The sequence below is a fragment of the Balearica regulorum genome, chromosome 8, assembly GCF_011004875.1.
Source record: "Balearica regulorum gibbericeps isolate bBalReg1 chromosome 8, bBalReg1.pri, whole genome shotgun sequence".
In the NCBI taxonomy this organism is placed as follows: Eukaryota; Metazoa; Chordata; class Aves; order Gruiformes; family Gruidae; genus Balearica; species Balearica regulorum.
This window is the reverse complement of record NC_046191.1, coordinates 7,066,630-7,086,992: the sequence shown is the minus strand read 5'-3', so window position 1 is coordinate 7,086,992 and position 20,363 is coordinate 7,066,630. Positions and strand designations below refer to the sequence as shown.

At 41.8% G+C, this 20,363-nt stretch overlaps 1 long non-coding RNA gene across 1 annotated transcript; it reads right to left on the bottom strand.

The window, feature by feature from the left end:
- Window positions 1–865: 865 nt before the first annotated feature.
- LOC142602725 (uncharacterized) lies at window positions 866–18,490 on the bottom strand. The gene is made up of 4 exons (XR_012836495.1): window positions 18,376–18,490; window positions 12,922–16,854; window positions 12,237–12,353; window positions 866–1,323 (listed from the first exon to the last, which is right to left on the bottom strand). It is a non-coding gene; the product is annotated as an uncharacterized LOC142602725 (long non-coding RNA).
- Window positions 18,491–20,363: the final 1,873 nt, after the last annotated feature.

Genomic DNA, 20,363 nt, shown 5'->3' with positions numbered 1-20,363 from the left:
TCAATCATGTCCTGGCACCGTTTTCACATTTTGGTTACGTGGAGAAAAAAATGCCAAAATTCACTCAGAATGATTTTATAGCAGAGACAGTTTGTAAGATATGGTCTATAATGTGTGACTTCGCTTCTCATTGACTAGATGGAGACTTGAGAGTACTCAGGCCTTTCCAGGATGGAGATCTAAAGAGCAGTCAGCAAGAAGCAGCATGCTAGCTCCTGCATAGCATTGCCTGTACCCAAGCTGCATTCATGCTGAGAAAATGTGGAGGTAAATGCACCTAAGCCAACACATTAGAGATGTTTCTTTTGTGTAAGAGACAAAAATGGTATGCACCAATTGCATTTGTCATCTCATTTCTGTCCAGGCGAGAAATCTGAGAGTTCAATCTAAGAATGTGAAAACTTCATTCCTAAAAATCCCCACAATTTTTGATTGTCTAAAATGTGATTTGCTTTATCTGATGTAGAGTAATGGCTCATAATGCAGACCAAAGCATGTCTGTCCCTTTCAATAGCAGCAAACCTGGGACTGGAAGAAATTCTCATGGTAAACCCAGTCCTGTCTCAAAGTTTAACTTTCCACCTCTGAGGAGTTAAACTACCACTTCAGAGACAGAAGCCTTTCCCTCTCAGGTGTTGTCCTGATTTCAGCTGGGATAGAGTTAATTTTCTTCCTAGTAGTGGGTATAGAGCTGTGTTTTGGATTTAGGATGAGAATAATGTTGATAACACACTTATGTTTAGGTTGTTGCTAGGCAATGTTTACACCAAGTCAAGGACTCTTCAGCTTCTCACACTGCCCTGCCAGCAAGGGGCTGGGGGTGCACAAGAAGCTGAGAGGGGACATTGGTGTTACCATCATCATCATCATCTCCCTTTTCCGTCCTATTAAACTGTCTTTATCTCAACCCACAAGTTTCACCTTTTTTTCCAATTCTCTCCCCCATCCCACTGGGGGAGGAGGGAGCGAACAAACAGTGGTGTGGTTGCTTTACCTGCCTGCTGGGTTATATCACAACAGATGTGAATATGAATCCCAAACCTGCAGCACAGCCCCACGTCCAATATTAAGGCAATAAGTAGAAAGGATGAGACTATGAGGAAAATAAGTTGCTATAAACCTTCAGGTGACCAGGATGCACAGAGAATGGGGCTGGCATTCTGGGACTGCAGAGGAAATCTCTAATTCTTACATCGTCTTCCCCTATGACTCTACATTCATGAGTGGTGATTCACCATTGTCTCCTATTATTCTTTCTTCTGTGTATGAATTTAAAGCACCCAGTCAGTACGGAAAATACCTCTCACATAGATGTCATCTGCTCTGTGGAGAAAAAACAAAAAGAACATAAAGTTACAGCAAATCTGTGCCAGCCTTACTGGTGAGTAACATGCAAGTGATTTCCTTTAAGTTTTGATGAGTTTTTGGGTTTGGCTGTGACTCTTCACTTTGCTGCTGATTAGCACGTTAATATGGGTGGCAGTTGGAGTAAAGATCCCTCCAATACGTCACAACTGGAGAGCTTGTTCCACTTGAGGAAAATAATGTTCCTTGCAGGTTATCAACAGGCGATGTTTCATATTTATCAGCTTGGCAACAGTAAGTGGTATGAAGTGCTGAAAAGTCCTCAGTGGTAGCAGTAACATTTCAATAAAGTAATTTTCTAACTCATTCAGAAGACCACAATATCTTAAATAATTAAAAAAAGAAGTGGTAAAGTGGCTGTACTGAGCAGTCACTCTGTAGTGTTAGACAGGGAATGTGGAATAATACTTTAACTCACTTGGTAACTGTTAATTTTGAGGCAGGCAAAAATAAAACCATCACAAAAAATGATGCTTTGTGCAGCTGCTTGCATGTTGTTTTGGAATAGCATGAGTAAGCATAAAATATCCCAGGACAGAGAATAACGATAGTGCAGATCTCTGTTTCAGTGATGTAATGGGACTAAATTAAATCTGGAAGTTACACCTGGGGAATTCAAACACCAACAGAGAGAATTCATTGGCGGACCATTGAGCTGTATCTGAACGGTGCTCAGCAAGCGCAGCTAATCGCACCCAGTAACATACAGGAAAAGGGAAATAGAGGAGCAACAAGCACGTACAGTAGGGAGGATAGAGCGAGAAAGGACTCTCTACAGCATATATCAGGTAACAGAAAGCCTGTGGAAGGCATTGGTCTGTCTGGTTATTTACACCAGAGATAAAATCTGTAAAATTGTGCTGATATGTCCTGTCAAGGACACTGGGCTATAGACAGCCGGGTCCAGCTTTATCATAATCTCTAAAAAATTCTGGCGTTCAGGCCTGTTTGGCATAAAGTTGTGAGGCACAATTCCAGGGGTACACCATCTGTTTTCTTGGGCTATTCGAAAAGCACGTAAAGAAAGAGGAAAAGAAGGACCAGGTGAGACAAAAAGATTCTCCACCCCGGGCTTATTGATTCAGGGAGGATGCAGATGTGCCGCTGAGCAAAAGAATTCCATGCAGGTTGCTTTCATGTTATCCTCCTGCAACTGCCAAAGCTCCTGCTATCATACTCAGCAACGCTTGCATTACAGTCACCCTTGTGACTTGCTTTTAATGGCAGATCACACGACAGCATGACACATTGTCAGGTGTTCACATCCAAACATTCACACGCTTCTGTACCTTTTCTAGTGTCTAATGTGGCAAGAGAAATGCACAAGAAAGATTTTTGGGAAAGTTATTTTCAGCCTTACAGATTTCAAATTCTTCCTTCTTTCTGCCTCAGGAGGGAACAGTGTTTGTACAGATTTCAAGTCTCGCAGCATAAGATGATTCAGGGAAAAGCATTTGGAGTTTTGGCTTCTGGGTCATACCTCCCCTAACATTTACACTTTCCCAATTTGTCCTTCTCTTTCAGGAACACTATGTTCAGTTCAGTACCTAAAACTCTGGGGTTTGACTGGAAAATGTTGCACTAATTCCTGGTAACTTTTGGAATCTAAGCTCTTACGCGTTTTTTTAAGGTACGTCTTGAAACTGATTACGAATACGAATATTTTAACAAATGTTTGGGTAACACATAGGCTTTCCAGTCTAATGACTAGGAGAGAATAGGATCCCACAGTATCAAAGACACATAGCAGCCTTTTACAGAACAAGTTTTTAAGAGACAGGAATGCTGCACTTGCTTAAGAAAGGAACTGGAAGGAAACACCCAGGAGCACACGTTTCTCTGGCAGTTAAGCATAAATTAAGCCTGAGAATTAGATGAGTGTAATCCATTATTTTGTACTAATGAGAAGCATAAGATTAAAAAGATAATATCTCTTAATAAAGCAAAAATATAAAGAAATACAGTAGCTTCATGGTGCAATTACATTATTAGAAGCAATTTAAATGTCATCTTATTTCTCTATAGAACATAATTAATACACATCTAATATACCAAGTATGTTGTTGGATCTTGTGCTAATTTCATTTTCAAAACACAAGAACTGTAGACATAGAAACCTTGAAACCCTAAGTACCCACTAACTTTTCAGCAGTTTTACAGACTGTCGCTTGCTTACACTGAAGCGATAACTTCTCACCTCACTGCTTCTGCTGTGACTGTGGTTCCCAGGAGCCCTGAACATCATATTCTAAAGCCTAAGAGTGCCATTAGACAGGACTGTAAGCATTTCTTAGACTTCCATTGTCTATATTGATTCTGTGCCCTTTCCTGCACTTCAAAATCCTTTGCTCTATAAGGAGCATTCCATAATGGAAGTACACAGACCTCTCAATGTGGAGAAGGATCCCCAGCAGCACGGGGCAGCTTAGTCCGACAGCTGTGGATGGGTAATAACAAGAAAAATACATGCAAGATACACATAGCTGGTATGTAACCAGGAACTTGGCTGGACAGAGGGCTAGAGATGGTGAAATGAGGGATTCAGGTTAATGTAGACTTTTGGGTTATTGCTATGACAATGGAAGGAATCTGGCTTCTCCTGTGGATCACTTCTGTTTCCTGCTTTGAGTTGCTTTGAGGGGAGACAATTGCACTTCAGCTGCCAAGGGCTCGTAGCTGCAGGTTCTACTTCATATATGTTGATTCCCTTTCTGCTGTGTACTTGCATCCTTGGCAGATGATGTTTGTAAAGCTGGACTTCTGGGGCACAATCAATAAGCAAGTCACTAGTGCCAGACATTAGGCAAGGTGGCGTAGCGAGAGAGAGCTGCTCTTCCCCAGAGAGCAGCAGCACACTCCAGCCAGTCGCAGCTTTGCTGCCTAGTGCGACAAGCAGAAAGCTGGACCCTCACTGAATATATTCAGACATTTTTCTTTTCTCTGTACTGGGGCTGAACGAAATACTTAAGGACTACCAGGCAAGCATCGCATGCCCCAGCCAAATTAATTTCCTCTGTTTTCCATAGTATTTTTCAGCAGCTAAAAGTAATGAGAAATACTTGGTTACTGGTATTTTCGGCTACATCTATTCAGTCTTCCAGAACTGAATGGTTTAGCTGGATGCTGGAATATCAGAGCAAAAGCTTCCTCATCCGTTAGTGCACTGAGACCAGCTACACTGAGCTTCTGCTTCCATTGGGAGCTCCTGTAATATCTGTCAAATATTTTTCAAGTCTGTGTTTAAACTCCTAGGAAAATACACACTTGAGTCTCTCTTGGACGATGCTGGGTGGCCCTGAGCCTCCCACTCTGCATCTGTGATTCAGGAGTGCTTCTGTCAAGTCGCAGCTGTAAAACGAAGGATCCTGATGCTGCCCTTGTATGCACCAGCGTAAGTTGGCCTTGGTTCTTTAAACCCTCCTGGTATGGCTCTGCGTCTTAACTAAGTATTGGGATCCTTCTAAATTAGTCACTTTTCTGTCTCCTGTGCTTTATTTTCTCAAATAACTCTTAGCACATATTTGCACTGTGGGGATGTATCAAGGTCTGGGCCAGAATGTCCGCTCTGTTGTCCTTGGTGCTGTCTAGTCCCACCCCATTCCCCAACCCTTCCAATATGTACAAGAGTAGACAGAGAAAGAAGTGTCGGGCTTTTATGAATCCACTGAGATAGAGTTTTTTGGGGAGAGGGAAAAAGGAGTTACTTGAATTACTTTTTATACAAAGGAATAATATTTTTGTCACCAATGTTTGATGCGCCTACCACTTTTGAAGTACCAAAGTCCCATAATTTACAGGAAATGTAGAATTACAATAATAATCTTTTCATTCAGAACTTCCTATTCATCCAAGGACATCCTAAATACCTACTTGAAACTCAAAAGCACCTAAGTGATACATGTGAACATACAGGTGGAGAGGTTTACTGGAACACCCACAGTATGTAGGTGTTTCACTGCAGTTGACTTTGGGGACATTAGCACCTAGATGCCTTGAGACACCCTTAGGTGCCTTCCTATGTCCTTCCTGTCTCAAACATCTCTTCAAAAACTCATCTGTATGGGTGATGGGATGGTGGAAAATCAGGGGAAGATAAAGTTTCTCTAGTAGCTCGAAAAATGGGATGTGAACTCTTTTAAAAGGTACTTTGATTGTTTTTCTGTGCCCTGGTCTCCCCATTTCTAAACAGAAGTGAGTGATCCTATGTATGCTGTAGAGGTAATGTTTAGTAGTCAAGTACTGTCTGTTCCAAAGTGCTTTGCTCCTGAACCCAGTCATGGTTGCTAAGTGACAACAACCTAATTGTCTCTCATAACTTTGACTATGCCAAGCATTTAAAAGCAAGAAAGTGAAGTGCTAAGGACAATGCAGCTGTCCATATAACAAACCAGGTTTGGTACTAATCTCTTTTCTAGAGCAAAGGTATTTGTTTGCTGTTCTTCTCCAGTAACTTTATTATTCCCAAAAGTATTATAGAGAATTGCATTAATTGCCATGGAAATAATAACAGGAAGCAATTACGTTCAGCAAATAGCAATTACTTCACCTTCCCAAATTTGTTTGTGACCACACCTGGCCTTAATCCCAGATTTATAACAAACATCTTTCTGGAAACTGAAAAAGAACAGATATTGCTTGCTGTTTGGTGGGGAAGGCTTGCAAATCTGCATGCTAGGGTCTTTTCCCCAAGGACATAAACAGTTACTTAAAAATCTCATGATTTTTGTAAACATCTCATTGTATTGTCAGGGGAGGCTTAGGACTGCTTTTTATTTGTGACTGGTAGCTTGGTGTAGACAAAAATGCAAAACACGAGGGCCTGGGAAACGGCTTGAATCCATGTGAAAACTGGGACTGGCTTGGTTTCACTTGAGATAATCCACTATGTTGCTGTTACTTTCCTATCTAAGGACTTTAAAGAAGGTACCTATGCAAATATCGATTTAGGAGAAAATCTTAGGAGAAAATATTACAGGGCAAAACTGTTTGCTGTGTTAACATATGATTGTTACTATGCAAACTGGTCAAATACTGTGGCATTAACAGCACTAAAATGTCTCACAAGACATTAACTGTCTAAAGATCAAATTCTTTAACTTAATACCGTGTATAATAGCTTTCCCCTGTGTTCCTTTTGTTTTTTAAGCAAGACTTGTATGTTATCCAGTACTGCTTGATGAAATGCGCTTTTTTAATCCAATGTGCCTGACCTAGAGTGAAAATTTTCATTGATAAACAACTACAGCAGTGTTCGGCTATTCACAGCAGTATTCCTCAACGTCGCTAATGTTCATTAAACCTGGCAGAATGAGAAATCCCTAAACTACTAATTACCAAGGTACTGTGCCATTCACATAAGTAAACTGGAAAACATTTTGTCCTTGTTTTGTACTGGGAAAGATGGATGGCATTGTCTGCTCTGTTTGTGTTCTCCAGTGCAAGACCAGCACTGGAAAGTAACCAGGGGTATGCTAGCAAGGGATGCTTTCATCTAGCCAGGATGAAGGTGTAGATGGAGGATCGATAAGAATCGATGCCCTGTTTCCCACCAAGCTTCCACATTCAGAAGTGTTCTTCAGGGAGTCCAGAGAAGTACGATCCATAGCTGGAGGCTGGAGTCAGCACAGCCACACAAACCCAATACACAGGCTAAGAAAACAACAGGGAGCGCCCACTAAGTTGGCTCACCAAAATCTTCCATATGTACGTGGTAGCCCAGATTCTGTTTGCCATGACACAAGTACATCCCAAATCCATCCCTATAGCAACTGTATTTTCCCTGCAGAGAGAGCTCTACAATGTTAACTAATGTTGATGTTTTTCACTGCTACTTATTTCTAGTACAATGATTTATGGTCCTGGGCCTGATAGCCAGACTAAGTAGATTCCCCATGGGTTTGCTTGCTGAGAACATTTGCCGAGCCTTGAACAGCACAACATATAAACAGAGTATTAAGGCCAGATTTGCTTTTAATCTCTGGTTCACCCTATGTGCCAGCAGTTTGGAGGAATAATTGACAATACCTTGATATCTAAGGGTCTGCCTACACATTTTTATGAGCAGACATGATCTCACTCTGTGCTTGCTAGGAAAGTACCATCTCCAAACAATGGATTAGCAAAGCCCTGACTCTGTGCTGATATCTGCGTTTGCTCAGCTTCAGGACCGTGCTATCGTAGCCGAACGGCTCACAGCCAGCTGGAAACACAGGCTGGGAGAGCTGAGGAGAGAGCTGGAGAAGAGAAAAGAAAGTTGGGCCAGGCTTAAGGAAGTTGAAGTGAGGTTTATGAAACAGACTGTAGCCTACTTCTCCACCAAACCATGTGAATTAAGTGCTTTGCTGCATCTTCAGATACGTGAATGTAATTCAAAATCTTGCTTAATGTGAATTAATGAGATTGGAGTCAGAATTCATCTTGCTAGGTGCTTTCTTTAAATGAAATATAACAATTATACATACCAATTATCATAGAAACTGTATCATAACTCCCTCAGCACAATTCCGGAATATGTTCCTAATGGTTTGGTGGTTTGGATGGTGCAATGCTGCAAGTTTGGGCACCATGTGATTTTTAAGTGATATACAAAAAGTATGTGAACTGGCATTGTATGCACAGTGTCTTCCAATACCCATTTTTCAAATAGCACTTCAGTTCTCCAGTTTTGTTTATGTGGCTCAGAAAGGTAAAGGACTGAAATAAAACAGCTTTTCCAACAAAGCCATGTAATTAAAACCTGACACTCAGCCACTAAAGAATTCCCCAGTGGCCAAATGATGAAAACTGAAGAGTGTTGAGGGATATTAGTGACGTGCTAAGTCATATCTGGCTCCCAAATTCGAAACAGACAGAATTAGTTGAGGAAAAAAAATGCTTCATTGAAGTCAAATTTTAAAAGATACTGAATTATTAGAGTGAGGTAAATTCATGGGAAATGTGAAGGACAGCTGGGAATGTGAATTAATTAGCAATCTCGATATGTAGATCATGAAAACCAAATTGTTCAACAAAATTGTAGCAGCGTTGGGTTTTTTCCTCTTCCCAGACAATTAACAAATCAGATCACGTCTCCATTTTACCACTGATGAAAAAACTGAGAAAGTCCCTTTCTGATGTGCCAAAGGATTGCAAGAGGAGGCATCCAGTTGTAAAGCCTGGGTACTGCCATTGACTCATGCACACTTACCACTGACAACTGCTCTCCAGTTACCTCCCTGAATACACCAGGCCACTGGCTCTCGGTACCTAAATTCTCCAGATTTGCTGGGATTTCTGATCACCATTGTGGAATTTGTTCCCAGAACGAAATAAAGAACTTGAAGCACAAATGGTGGGTATGATACTGTACCTAGTATTGCAGGGCTAGTCAGAAAGTAGGATACTTTATTCCTAAATTTATAAAACTAGCTTTAATTATCAGGATTTTAATGCATCTGCCAGATTACGTAAAGGAACATGTGCAGTCCTCCTATGGAACTGAACCAGCACCCTCCAAAGATGAAGACTGAGCTGTTGCAAGTTATGCTAAAAATGCGACCATTTTTAACATTGGGCATAAAATTCTTATCCTCTAGGGGAAAGGCACAAGAAAGCTTCTAATACCTGATGACTAGTGAGTTACATCCGCAGGAACTAACATCTGACTACGATCCTTTCACATTACCCAGAATCTTACTGGAAGGAGAAGAAAGCGTATCATTTCAGTAGCCAAACAGTATAACTCATAACGAAGTTATCCGTTGAACAAACTACTGATCCTTAATGTGTAGATGTACATTTTGGGAATATGGGAGTTTTTAAAATGCTTGCTAAGTGTATATCAAGACTCCACAAAAGTGATTTCATCTTTATTTTATGCAGTGCAAATGTAGTTCACTTTTGCTATTCATATTCCCTGTTCAGGTGACTAAAAAACCATCTTAGACTTTTAAAAATGATAGTATTAGCATGAAGAACAATAGGCATCTTTCTTTTAGCACCATGGGAAAGCTGCAATAACCATTTATTTAAAGAAAAGACATAAGTGCCATTAATCTAAATTACCAGTGAGCAGGTGAGGAGGCTAGCTAACAAATCATTAAAATAAAAGCATCCTTTTATCCTTAGCATCACCATCAGTGACACTGGGATAGTTAAGAACACATTAAGAAGTTTAAGAACCAAGTTCACTATTCCAATTTCTTTAGCATGATCTCAGTGACTTTGAATTATTTCATCATGTCCATGTGGTAACTTCCTTATACAACCCTGCTCCTAATCTCTTCTGGGAACCCTCCTCTTACCACATTCTTTCTTTTTGACTAATGCTTTGCCATGGTTTGTCTCTCAGGAGCTTGCACAGATCTGGGAGGAGACACCTCTCTTGTACAAGAGTCACAGTCTCCCACTCAACAATGTTTCTCCCTAGACTTGGTGATTCGGATTTTTGTAATCATTTCCACGAGTTGGCATGGTAGAGCTATCAGCCTCAGCGGTCTTTTAATTCTCTGTAGTTCCTCTTGGAATACTTTTTAAACCATGCTGTTCACCAGGGAGCCAGTAAAACACTTGAGCAGTTTTGACTGACATTCTCTCCAGCAGAGAACAGCCCTGGCACACTCAGGTGCTGCCCCCCTCCCTGTATGTTCCCCCACTCCCTTCACCTGCCTTCAGCCAGAAAGAAATAAAAACAAATGACGAAATAAGATGGAATCATACAATGTTCTAGGTAAAAAAAAAAACAAAAAAAACCCCCCTACGCTAATTTTAAGTTTACATTAGCAAAAAAAACCCCACTGAAACCATTGCCCACCAACCCAAACCCTGCTGTACAAGCAAAACAGTTGCAACACAGCAAATATGCGTAAAAGGCAAATCTTTCCCAGCATCAGTTGTGGACTATAACATATGGCTTTCCATTATGGATTCCTCTGAGAGTCCTGCAAATTAATTGCAGTTAGCAACTACTGCTACAATTAGTCTCTTATTTTTTAAAAGACTAGGGTTTTTCTCCTTCATTGCATAATTGGTAGCAATGATGTTAATCGATGGGGCCTCCTTTCAGTTTGCAGTTCTAGTTAAGGACTGCTATGGATTGTCACATAAATAGAGCACTAGACAGGAGTAGGGGTTCGCATGTGTTTCTTTTGTTAAAAGCAAAACCCAGTCAGGGGAAAAACAGCCCAACACAAGTTTTACACTGGCTCCCTGCAGTGTAAACTGGTAAAACAGAAGATGTTCTTTCAAACTAGTAATTGAGGAAGGGCAAGGAATAGACAAATGTAAACTTTTCAGCGGTGTGCCTGTGCATGATTCCGTATTCATTTCAAACATCAGAATTGCTGGATTCAGAATTGCTGAATTTCCATCTTGAACTCATGTGAAGGTTCATTTCAATTCAGCAGCTACCTCAGAGTGCCCACTACCAGGCGCTTTGCAGGAAGGAGGTTAAAAAAAACAGTGGTAGATGGGTAGGGAATAACAACAATGTGCCAATGAGGGAAGGGAGTAAGTTTCTTCTTTAATCTTCCTGGCTTTGTCCTGAAAGCAAGAATCTTGCTTATATTTTGTAAAACCAAGCAGATCTTTTAAAAGCAAAGTAAAACAGACACAGCTGCAAAGGGCAGATGTGTCTCACCTTGTTTTAACTATCTAAAAATTAGCTGGTTTCAGCTATTTGTCCGCACTTCTCCTGTAGCCAATGGAAATAATTGACAGTAACCAGCACTTGGCAATTCATCCTGGCCCAGGAGAGATATTTCACCCTGTAGCAACATGTGTTCCTGCCATTTGCTGTTGGAAGGGACCCAGGCAGCTGTCTTCGAGCGGGGGCCTGCCTTTCAGATATTTATAGGCAGGTGAGACAAATCCCAAATGGCAAGTCTGCAATGTGCTTACCACTAGCAGTAGGTGAACACTGAAAAGCCAAGAGATGCATAAAGATTTTGTCCATCTCTCACAGTTCCCACAAATGTTTACGGAAGATGCCAAATGCAGATCAACTCACACTTTGCTAAATATACTGTATTGATCCTACATCACTGAAATCAGCAGAAAAACACACAAGCAAACATCTGTTGGTATTGATACGAGTAAGCAAGGATCCAAAACTACCCATCATAAAAGCTGCTGGTTACTTTGCCTCATGATGCTCTCCTTGCTCCTACTGCTCTCCAACAAAGCCATCAAACGTTTGATCAGTGCTAGGAGGGAGGTGGCTCTGGTACATGGGTGCGTCTCCAACTGAGAGGAGCTGTGGGGAGGCTTTTAACATTGAAACCACAAGCGGTGTGTGACATCCTAGCAGAGCTGTGGGATGGCATCACTATAATGAAAATCTGTTGTCCAAGGAGGTGCCTCAGGCTCAGAAAGGTTGAAACGTTCATACAAACTGGAGGTGGCTATTTTAGCAGAATATGATCCAGACATTGCATTGATTAAATGTTTTTTGCCTAGTCTGAATGGAAGAAATGCACTAAACCATTTAGTCATTACTGAAACACGTACCAAAAAAAAAAGAAAAAAATAGAAAAAAAAGAAAACCAGTTAATTTGCTAGGAACATGAAAATTCAAGACAATTTTCCTTTTTAAGAATTGCTATTATCCTTTACCTGCAAAGTGTCTCTCTGTTTATCTGGAAAAGTTTTGAACACTCTAGAAGTTTTGGCTGCTTTACGGAGTTGTTCTGAAATGCAAAGAGCGTGTAAAAAGCAATGTAATGGCCTGGTCGAAGAAAGAACATTTTGTCTTCTGACAGTCAGATTCTGACGACGTTGATCAGAGCAAAACCTTTGAGCAAAACTGGCCTGCTTCACTGAGTTTCTTTTACTAGCTCTTGTCCATGGCAAAATGGACATTTTATTTTATAGGTGCACATTACACTTATTCTTACATGCCATCTGCAGTTTTCACTGCTTCTCATGGGTGATTATTCCTCTTGAAAGGAGATCAGGCAAATTAATGGACAGCATTCACCACAAATGCTTCCTCCTTTTCCTTTAGGATATTCCTGAAATGCAAATGATGAGAACAAGCAATGGTTCAATACTCTTTATAAAGACAGTTGTTTGTGTCAGGGTTCTTTAAACTCTATCAGCTAGCCAGATAGAAAATTTTTGTAATTAATAAACACATCTGGCTTGGATTTTGTAGGACATAGTCTGGTAATATGACCAAATAAAAGATTGGTAGCTGACGTGGGCTTTCTTCCCAGCCTGATTTGACTCTTGCATTTAAAATGCATTAAGTTGATTTGTCTTTACTGAAGGCTGAATTCTGACTTGAAGCACAACCTGTGGGCCAGATTCCCTTAGGTCAGAGACTGGATTTGAATGAGAAGGGGCGGATCAGCATCCACTGTGTAAATACAGTTTATGGACCCTTACTTAAACTATCAATTTATCTCCAATAATTCAAAATTTGAAGCATGCAAATTATTTTCTGAAGCCCCAAAATGAAAATGGGTCATGGGTTTAACATAAACCCTGATCTAAAACAGGCAGCACTTCATGAACAAGCGTAATTGCGTTGTGATGAAATCTGAGCTAATGGAAAGGGTTATCACTGTAAAACCTTACTGCTCTGAAGGGCATGTCTGCTTCTGCTCTGCAGTCCAGCATCTCCTCCTCCCAGGTGATGGAATTCCATTGTAAGCCTAAATCCTGGTGTTGTATAACAGGACAGCTGCATGCAGGAGGAAGCGGCGGGGGTGTCAATTTGAGGCAGAGAGCCGTTAATGCAACGCTGCCCAGGGGACTCAAGCAAGAGCAGACCTGAGAAAGCACCTCGGCAGTTCTCAGCCCATCTCAACCTCTTCTCCACTGTGAGAGAAGAAGGTACATAAACCAGAGATACAGAGAAAGGAATCATGTAAGACATCTGTAGCAGATGTGGGAAACAACCCCAAATTTCCTGACTTTCCAGGCCTCTGCAAACATGAAAAGCCTGTATTTTCCTTGGCATGCTTTAATACAATTTACACTCTGAAGGGTGTTTTTCTTCCTCCAGGATCCCAGTGCCTGTTAGGACTGCCTACCTGCCAGTGCTGGCTTGGAGCAGGCCAGGTTTCAGCAGTTCGACTGCTCACAGCTGCCATCTGGCAGCTCCCCAGAGCATTCTGAGAGAGACAAAGCCAAACTTCTCCAAACTTAATCTCATTACAGAGATCTTAATAATTTTTAAAAAGTGCAGAATTACTACACCATGGTGCTGTAGCAGAGAGCTTGCCTTCAGTTCTCAGCAGGGCCACAGGAGTTGCTGTGCTCTCTGAGGCCAGTACTTCTGCTCCAGAGGTCTGGCTCTGGAAGCAGGTGGGATTAGCTCCCTCTAGCAGGACTGCCACAGACTCGGAGGAAGTTATTACCTTTGGGGAACTGATTTAAGCACAGTCTTTTGCATCCTTTTCATGTTTCCCTTTTACCTAAGGTAATGACCATTCTTATTATCCGTGATAATGGACAAAAGGGACTTTTTGCTGGAGAATGCTGTGCCTGAGAAACAGTATTATTTAAAGCCTTCCCAGAGAGCTGGTGTGTGCATGTACAGGCACATTGCATTTCAAGCATTCTCTTACTGACACATCCTTCCTTAGCATTGAGATGTTCCATCTTGGCATGCCCAAAGGGCAAATGTTTTATGCAGGACGAGCTCTATACTGAGTCTTTGCACTACCCAGAACCATAGGTTTGAGGTGAGTGACAAGGAGTCTTAGGCTTTACTACAGTAAGAAGTAAAATACTGTAACTTAGTAAAACAGGGCCTCAGTCTGGCCAACTGGAAGGCCAAATCCCTAAATTCTAGGTGCTGTGAGAAGTTGTTTTTCTTCCATAATCTTTATTCTTTCCCTAGTTGCACACTTTTATTTGGTTTGTTTGGAAGATGCTCCTTGATGAACAAAACACACATCTTAGCATCCTTCAGTGACAAGAATTGCCATTTTGCAAGTCATCCACCTCAGGTTCAGCCTGGGGGGAAGCAGCTTTAGCTGGAGGTTGGAAGAGCAGGACAGGAGGCTGTTGTGATGCAGAGGGATGCAGGGAAGAGCTGCTTGTGCAGAGGGCTCAGCCACTCCAGGCGTTAGTTATGGGGGAGATTAGTCCCTTGGGTAAACTCAGTCTTAAATGGCTGCGGTGTTTCCATGGAAAGGTGCTTCAACTGTCCATCTGCATAAGCAGGGATAAAAGTCACCTCCCCTCAAATGAAGGTCATGTCCAGTAGAAAGCTGTTATGAAGTTGTTATTTCTGGAAAAGAAAAGCAAATCAGGTTTCCTAGCATGATTTTAGTCCCATATGTGTTTTTAACTTCCCAAACTAGGGATTTCAATTGCAAGAACCTCTGCATGAAGCCCTCTTTTTCCCCTTGCACCTATGCTGACATACCCAGCTGGGCGCTGATGCACAGTTGAGCAGACAGCAGCTATGATTACGGCCCTGCAATATTTTGATAAGAGAAGTGCGGCAATTTTCTATGTCAGACTGTGATGCAGTATAAAAAGCCTATTTCTGTTAGACTATTTCAGCTTAAGTACTTGTGCACTGTTCATGCCAGCCTCGGCTAGAAAATAACACTGTGCCGCATCATGAAAAATGTCTAAGTGAGGGCAAGCTGTTCCAAAAGTAAAAGCCAAGATACTCTGGACAGGTGTAAAACCACAACCACCAGCTCTGCTTTGAGGTGGACCAGATGAAAAGACTTTGAGATAGACAAATGAGAAGTCCCAATGATATTGGGACTAATCTAAATTCCTGCATCAAAAACCTGTAGAAATGGGGATTAGTTACTATAAGTAGTTGCGAAGAGGGAGCTAGTTGCAAACAGCAGTGCTGTACAGCAATGCCACTGCTGCAACGTGTTCCAGTTTAGCTCGAGCAGGGTGCCTGGCTCTCCCTCAGCTGTTGCAGGGAGCAAGGGCTTCTGCTTGCAAATCAGGCTCAGAGTTTTACAGCTCAGGACAAAACTCCTCCAAGACAGAGCATGTGTTTAAGCTGAGAGAGATGCTTTGCACTGTGTCAGTTTTGTGTGCTCCAGTTAAAATATTGCCAGATCAGGATGCTGCATTTTACAGATCCATCGTGAAGAGGTAAATGATCACATGGTGGGTAGAGCTTGGGGCGATGAAGGGTGGTTTTGCTGGGAATGAAAAAAAAAGAAAAGGAGGGAGTCAACATTTAAGTGAAGGTGGGATGGAGAGAGCAGAGAGTGGCTTTCCCAGTGCAGGGAGCTCCTGGGCCTCCCTTTTTTTTGCCAGGAGCCGTGGGGCGAGGGGATCTGCATGCCGTGGGTGCTGCACACCTCAGCTCTGTGGTGGTGGGTTCACCCGACCGAAAAGGGTGTGCTGTTGCTCATCTCTGCTTTTCCATCTGCAGCCACGATGCAATCTGCTGGGCTTCTTTTTTTTTTTAATTTGTCTTTGTTCTGATTTTAATTTTTCTTTCTGTTTTTCCTCTTCCAGGTGTTTCCCAGCACAGAGCTGTCCCTCCACTCCTCCATGGCTGTCCCCTCCCACAGCGGCTGCTTCTTAAACAGGAATTTGACTGAAGCAGCAAGTAGGTTTTGCATTCTAAAATCCCGAAACTCCTCAGTGATTCTTTGCAGATCTCATTTATTTCCTGTGTTTATTACTATATGTGCAGTTTCCAAAGCACAACTCACATGGAAACATGCAGCGTATTTAATTTGGACATATTCTCAGAGCTTATTTGCTGCAGACAGAACTTGCTCAAATGAGTAAAGAAATATATTTAATTATTTAAAACTTAGTGGGTTGTTTTGTTAGACACAGACATCACCAACAGCAAACATTTTTAATTAGCGGCTCTCTAGCAGTCATTTTACCTTTCTCACTTGCCTTACATTGAGGACAGTTAATTTCTGTGTTTATCTGGTCTACTTCGGATGTACAGGATGTGCTGATGAAGAGAGAGAGAACAATAATGATGCTTAGCACTTATACAGCACTTATTCCATTTTGCTGCATAAACATTAACTGATGAATCTTTACAAGAGCCCCAAGGAATAGATTAATACTATTATCTTTCTGTTTAGAGAAATAGAAGTAGAGAGGTGAAAGACAATAATGAAAATGAAACAGAAGTGCAAAGATGTACTTTTCTAAGCTTTTTTATAGCATACGAAGGAGGCTTGTAGAGGTGGTTTATAATTCTGCTTGCAGTTTACATTTCGGTGTAACAGGAGTATTGCCTTCCTTTGGCTTTACTGGGAACTTGACAAATGAGGAGCAGAAACATCCTTAGAATTTAACCAAAAGGTGAGAAAGTTAAACCGTCAGGGAGGATTTTTCTTCCAAATGTTTTATTTCAACAGGCATTAAAGATAGTAAAGACTTGCAAACAGAAGGAATAAAAATCACTTATCTCAGTTGGGCACTGCTTCCTCGCCATTCTGCTTTCTTCAGAAGTAATCATCCTGCTCCCCCATGCACAGCCCTGCCTTAGTACTTCCTGGGCTGCTTTTGTGTCCAGTGCAGGTCCCCACACCACAATCCTTGGACCTGGGTTTTAAAACTAAATTGAGCAAGAAAAAAGGGACCTGTTTTTGGATAGATGATAAGCACTGGCTGTTCTATCATCCAGCCTTTGAAAAACTCTCCAGTACTTTAGTGACATTGAATATACCAAGAGCAGAAATTAATCCCTCTAACTATTAAGATGTTTCATTCTCTGGTAGCATTACTATCCTTGAAGAAACACAATACCTAAGCGACTTCTATAGCTCATATTCCTTGAAAGATGCATTTACCCTTTCAAAACAGAGACATCATGTTCTTAAAATCCATTTTTAATTAAAAAGCCTCCCACTGCCTACATACAGGTGTGGATGTTTTCTGATTACTGCTAATCAGACTTAAGGGCTGATGCATTTCCTGATCAAGGGAGGGCAAGATAAACTCATGCTAATGAAAGAGGGGAAGCAATATTATTCTCAGGGGTTAAAACAGATAGGCTAATCCTGACTTCCATTGAGTTTGCAGAGAGTTAGTAAAAACTGATTTTAGATAGAGCATGTTCAATTGGATACAATGTTTTTATATATAGACTATATAATGAAAAATGTTTATATACTTTGTGACATCTATTCTGCAAGTTGAGGTATGAGTGTCACTGTGCCAGTTTGCCTCCTCTGTGTATGAAGAGTGGTGCTGCAGCATCTTGTGGATTAGCTTGTGGATAGCACAGTTGCACTTTGCTGCCAAACAAGCGGCAAAGATGTCACCACAGCTGATTTCCCAAGACAGCATTTACTAGTGGGTGAAAGGAGAGACCTTGATAAGAGTTTTGAGGCAGTAATGCTAAAGTGGAAAGTGTTTCAGCAGCGCCATGGAGTACCACAAGCTATGAGGTAACCTGGAGTTGAGGGCAGATTCTAGAACCCATTTCCAGAGCTGAAAGTTGTGCTGAGGACCCTGCCCTCTGCTGTGATCATCAATCCAGGTTTGTACTCCAGGTTCATTGGAGTAGCTACCCGAATACAGAAGATTTTCCTCCCCAGAGTCTTTTCTCTGGGGTATTAGCAAATGTACAAATATTACTTTGACATCATAGGTAGACCTGCCTTCTTCAGGTCTTCCCTTAATGTACACCTTGCATACCTTAGGTAACACATTGCTATTTCTTGTGTTATTGGGGCTGCTGGGATGCTTTATAGATCATGCACCATGAGAAACAGGTGTTGTGCTTACACCTTTGTAGAGTTGTGGCTTCCAGCTCATTGTAAACTTGGCAGTGAGTGTCTGCTGGTGAATTTGCTGTCTCCAGTAGGCAAGTGATTTTTCTCAGTTAACGCTCCTCTCTCCACCACACTTACTGTTAGTCCTGACACCGCAGCCGTTTAAGGTGCAAAATGCAATGTATGACCAGAGCCACTTTGAGAGTTCCTTGTTTTCAGTAAAAAAAAAAATTACCATTTTCTCATGTAGCTCTTGCAGCGAATGTTGCAGTTCACTTTTTTTAGTGGAGTTTGCCATAGAAAATGCAGTTTTGGGGAGACTGCAACCATGCAAATCTGCACTCACAGGCCTCCATAGAACCAGGGTAGCGTGTGCCACGTGTAGACTCCTGCAATGTCTGCTGCCTTCTTTGATGGAGTTTTTGCTCACACCAGTTTAATGCTTTGTATTTTTTGGTTCTAGAAGAAAAACAGTGAAATTACTTTCAGTGATGTCCCCATAAATTTTCATTTCAGTAAAATAAACCGCAAGCGATTGCAGGACGAAGAGGCTGTTAATGACTCACATTGTTACTTTTGATTTTTTTTTTTAAAAGAACACCTGCACAAAGTGCTGCACTTAAAACTGTTCATTTGATCCCAATTAGCCGCATTCAATCTCCTGGTAATCAGAGGAACCACAAGCCCCCTCAATGTAATTTTATTTTCTTAAGTGAGCAAATACATGCCTGTACTGTGTCAGTATGGTCACGTTGAACCTCACTGTGTCTTCTAGTCACTCTGAACCATTCACAGCCAAAAATCTTTCTAAATCTTTGTCTTCCTTGCAGCTCCCCCAGGTACTTTTGGGGAAGGTGCAGGGTCTGGTAATTGCCTGTGGTTTTCCAGGGGTCAGTAAGGGTGGGCGGATGGGGCTGATCTCTCTTATGAGCCCATCAGCTTTTGAGAGAGAGACTTCAGGCAGAGACTAGAACATGTTGAAAGCCATGGGATCCTAGCAAGTATGAAGAACATGGTTGACGCATCCCTCTGCTTTTTAATGGAGATTGCTCCCTCTAATGTATACAAATGTATTGATCTCTCTTTTGAGTCAATGATAAAATGTGTCTCTGCAGCTTTTCTTCTCGTTAGGCTGCGTTTGTTACTTGCGTCAATAACTCATGATGTTGAGCTGAATGGAAACTATGGTCTGTTCCCCCCCCGGTGCTCTGACTGGGGCCATCGGTCTGTTACGTCCGAGGAGAGCAGCCTGCGGTCAGAGATGCTCCCTAGGAGCATGGCTGTACCTGGGGGGGTCCAGAGAAGGGGGGTTGGGAGTTACAGAGACTCTGGCAATCCTTCCTAGTGTTTGCTGGAGCTACGAAGCTGCACTTGGGATTTTAAATTGTGAACCCTCAGACACGAGGGATAAAGTGAATATTAATTCAGTTATATATATGACCAAATCCCTTCTGGGGAAGGTGATAAGGCAACACTGACCTGAAAAGGGCAGCTCAGAGTTTTAATGCAAAAAGGGCAGGACGTGCAGATGAGATCTGGTGTTTTATCCCTTAGAAATCTAAGAGAATTGTGTCAGTGGAAGGGGTTTGAGGCCTTCTGCTAAATGAGTTGCCTGAAAGGAAATGGGCTGAGTTGTCAGGTTGCACCAAGAGCCTTTTTACTAGGCTGGGTGGGTGGGGGAGTTCTGTTTTCACATGGTCCTCACTGGGCTTCCTCCAATTTCCTTTGTCTGAAATGGGAGTTTTCATGATATATTAAGCCATCTGTGCAGAGGACAATGTATTCTTCCCTATTCTATCTCATCAAACAAACCTTTAGAGGCACATTTACCAGATCAGGGCTGGAAAACTATCTCAGCGTACAACTTTTTGTCCACTCGCCACATTTATTGCCTCACTTTCTCAACTTTGGTCTGAGATCCGATGGCTTCTGTTCCTCTGATGGACCTCTGTTCTTGCTTGCTCATCTACCCTGTCATTAGACTGGTCTCTAGTTTCCATAGAGACAGCAAACCTCACCTTGCCCTCTAAATCAGGGTCCCTTTGTTGCGTTTCATGATGCAGAAGGACATTAGCTTGCTTCAGGCACTTAAGTAGAGGAAAAGATGTATTTGATTCCCTCAGCATAAAAGTAATTTAAATGAGAGCAGCCTCAGACTGTGGAGGGACTACAGAGAGCAGGTATTGTGCAAAGTTCACTGCACAGAGGCTTTAATGAAATGGAGTTTCATGGAGCACTTGATGGCAAATGAAAGCGGGACCTTGAGGTCTGGAGAGACAAGACTATTCTCATTCCTCTAATGCGAAAGCAACAATGTCCTTAATACAGAAAGCC